Source organism: Cebus imitator, unplaced genomic scaffold (genome assembly GCF_001604975.1).
Source record: "Cebus imitator isolate Cc_AM_T3 unplaced genomic scaffold, Cebus_imitator-1.0 Scaffold43, whole genome shotgun sequence".
NCBI classification, from domain to species: Eukaryota; Metazoa; Chordata; class Mammalia; order Primates; family Cebidae; genus Cebus; species Cebus imitator.
The window spans coordinates 629,411-633,316 of record NW_016107358.1 but is presented as its reverse complement, the minus strand read 5'-3'; the positions used below and the strand labels follow the sequence as shown (position 1 = coordinate 633,316).

At 36.0% G+C, this 3,906-nt stretch overlaps 1 long non-coding RNA gene across 1 annotated transcript in view; it reads left to right on the top strand.

Annotated features, from left to right (window-relative positions):
* Positions 1 to 3,691, top strand: part of LOC119470890 — a 5,249-nt gene extending 1,558 nt beyond the window's left edge. Inside the window, exons 2-3 of the long non-coding RNA XR_005199856.1 lie at positions 3,301 to 3,302; positions 3,681 to 3,691. This is a non-coding gene — a long non-coding RNA (uncharacterized LOC119470890). The remainder of the gene's footprint in view (positions 1 to 3,300; positions 3,303 to 3,680) is intronic.
* The last annotated feature ends 215 nt before the right edge of the window (positions 3,692 to 3,906 follow it).

Sequence of the window (3,906 nt, the reverse complement as noted above, 5' to 3'; positions counted from 1 at the left end):
TTTATACGTGTATAAAAATATATATATTTATACACATATATATATATTTTATGTGTATAAAATTTATATTTTTATATGTTATATATGTGTATACATATATACGTATATACATATATACGTATATATATACATATATGTATAGATATGTATATATGTGTATATATATACGTATATATGTATATACGTATATATATATATATATATATATATATATGTGTTCTTGCAGGTATCTATATTACAAAGGATATAGATGAAGAGATGCACAGGGCAAGGCAAGTGAGAAGGGATAAAAAGTTGCCATGCTCTCCCTGGAAAGCTACATCCTCCAGAAACCTCTACATGTTCAGCTATCCAAAAGCTCTCTGAACCCAGTCCTTTTGGGTTTCTATGGAAGCTTCATTATGTAGGCATGATTGAATGAATCATTGGCCATTGGTGATCAACTTAATTTTCAGTCCCTCCCCCATCACTGGAAGTTGTAGAGTGGGACTCAAAATGTCAACGCCGTAATCATGACTTTTTTTCTGGTTATCAGCCCCCGCCCTTGCACTTACAATCCTCAAAGCTATATAGTGGTTGCCTGCCATTAGTCAGTAATTAGCATACAAGAAAACATCTAAAGATTGTAGTCATATGCCAGGAAACAAGCTCAAAGACCAAATATATATTGTTACACAGTATCACAATGATCCATGAGAGAAGAGAAACACAGGAAGTTTAGCCCCCCATATTCTTGCCAGCTTTGTACTTGGGGCCTATTTCCCAACTCTTGTTAGGGAAGAAGAGTCCAAGAAGGGTCTCTCTGGAGGCAAAGAATAGAATGTAGGACTGCTGACCCAGTTGGGACTTATGGAGTAGGGTACTGAAGAGGATGGAGCTGCACATAGGGGTTCCCAAGTCCTTGGTCAAAGCCTGCACTGTATGTACATAACATGAAACTCCATGAGGGTTAACAGAAAGTAGCATCTACAGAATAGGGAATGGAACTGTCACTGGAAATAGAGGTCTTGATCCAGACCCCAGAGAGGGTTCTTGAAACTCATGCAGGAGGGAATTCAAGGTGAGTCACAAGTGCAGTGGAAAAAGCAAGTGTATTAAAAGCTACTCCATTACAGAGTAGGGAGTCTCGAGAAAGCAAGTGGAAGAATGCACTGTCTTAGTTTTAAGTTTTTCATATCTAGGGGTCTTGTCTATGTAAAAACTAAGCTAAGCTGTGTCTATGTGCGAGTGAGCAGACAGCATGACAAATTGATTACTAACTTAAAGAGAACTGGCTTTGACAGTCTGGTGTGTGAGTACATCAAAGCATAACTGTTATTATCTCACAAACATGTATTGTTATGGGTATTAGAACATCTGGACTTTGTTGCTGTAGGAGTGTGTTCTTGCAGGTATCTTTAGGCTGTTTCATTTTCTATAAACTTCCCATGAATATAGCTCCTAAGTGGCAAGGAATATGCTTTGCTAGTCTCAAAATGGAGTTGAACTTAAAAGGGTATTACTCTTGTTCTCCTAGGATCCTGCTTCCTTAACAGAATGGTGACTACCAGGGCTCAGAGAATTCTGGAAAGGGTTAGATTAAAGATCCACTTAGAGTGGAAAGACCTTATTAACATATCTGGATTAAAGTAAGATACCAAAGAGATCATAACTCATATGTATATCCTATATGCGAAGGCTACTCTGTAGCTAACCTAACAAAGCCCCCAGATTAACTTTGACAGAAGACAGGAGACATTCCATTTTTTTTTGTTTTGTTTTGTTTTTTTTGAGATGGAGTTTCACTCTTGTTACCCAGACTGGAGTGCAATGGCGCGATGTTGGCTCACCGCAACCTCCGCCTCCTGGGTTCAGGCAATTCTCCTGCCTCAACCTCCTCAGTAGCTGGGATTACAGGCACGCACCACCATGCCCAGCTAATGTTTTGTATTTTTAGTAGAGATGGGGTTTCACCATGTTGACCAGGATTGTCTCAATCTCTTGACCTCGTGATCTACCCGCCTTGGCCTCCCAAAGTGCTGGGATTACAGGCTTGAGCTACCGCACCCGGCAGGAGACATTCTATTAAATTAACTTCTTGCCAGAGCAAAATTCAGTAACATTTTCCAAAGAAAATTTAAATTCAGATTACTTGCAATGTATCATCGCAATGTCCAACGTTTAATAAAATGTTTCTAGATATGGAAAGAGGTAGGAAAATGTGGTGAAAAAAATCAAGAAAATATAATCAATGTGCGCCAACACTGATTACCCAATTGTTAGAACTACAAAGCAAAGATACAGATAGGCTACTGTAAGCAGTTATTATATTTTTTAGAACTCAAAGTAAAATATGTGGTCTTTATCAGTGAACATCTGGGAGCTCTCACTAGAGAAATAGGACCTATACAAGAATCACTGAACAGATGTAGAATGTCAGAAGATGAAAACAGAAAAATAAATAGAAACTCCAGAATCAAAAAGTACATTATCTGAAGTGGAAAAAAAATATTGGATGAACTTATGAATAGATTAGAAATGGCAGAACAAGCACTCAGTGTACTTTAAGACAGGTCAATAAAAATTATAAAAAAAAAAAAAAAAAAAAAAGAAAACACATTTAAAAAAAACCTGAGGCATAAACAGTATATCATACCGTTTATAATGCATATACTTGAAAACCCAGAAGAAGAGAGAGAATGATGAAGAGAAAAATATCTAAGGGATAACTTTTGAAAGTTTCTAAAATTTTGTTATAAAACAAAATTTATCATCATCAATCTACATGTCCAAGAAGCTCAGGAAGGCTCAAGAAAGACAAGAGCCAAAGAAAATTTCCAAGGAAATTCTAGTCAAAATGCTGACTAGATGAGAGAAATGTTTCAAAGCATCCAAAGAAAAGTAGCACATGATGTACAAGGGAACAATTATATAAATGGTGGCGGACTTCTAATCAGAAACAACATCAGCCAGAAAATAATAATTGTGACTTTAAAATAATTAACAACAATAACAAATATTCGTAAAATTAGTTTTAAATAATTAACTACATTTTTCTTTAAAATAAAAATAGACATATTTAGATTAAATAAATGCTCAAGAAATTTGTAGCCACAGATCTATCTATAAAAAAATACAAGAAGAATTTCAAGAGGTTTAAGGAAAAGATGATAAGTAGAATTTCAGATTTAGAGAAAAAAATAACAATCTAAAGATACATTTTCCAAAGATTACCTTCTTTTCTCTTTATTCCCTGAAATGGCAATTTATTGTTTAAAGCAAAAAATATATATTATAAGGTAGTGTTTATGAAGTATGTAGAAGTAAAATTAATGACAGCAAAGTCACAAAGTAATGGCAAGTGAATTGCTATGAGATTAAAATGTGAAAGACTCAAAAGTTAGGAGGATGAAATATGATCCAATTCATTTTATATGATCAGCATAGTGCCAAATACAAAACCTGACAAAGATATTGTATGAAAATGGCAACATAGATTAATGTATCTTACACACATAGATTCAAAAACCCTCAGCAAAATATTAGCAAATAAAATCTAGAAATAATATAACAGAAACACTGGATAAATACTAAGTGTGATCACTCCAAAGAATACAAAGTTAGCTTAATATTAAAAAATCAGTCAATGTGGCCGGGCAGGGTGGCTCACACCTGTAATCCCAACACTTTAGGAGGCCAAGGCAGACGGATCACGAGGTCAACAGATGGAGAGCATCCTGGGTAACGTGGTGAAACCCCGTCTCTACTAAAAATACAAAAATTAGCCAGGCATAGTGGTGTGCACTGTAGTTCCAGCTACTTGGGAGGCTGAGGCAGGAGAATCACTTGAACCCTGGAAGGGGAGGTTGCAGTGAGCTGAGATTGCTCCACTGCACTCCAGCTTGGGTGACAGAGTGAGATTCAGTC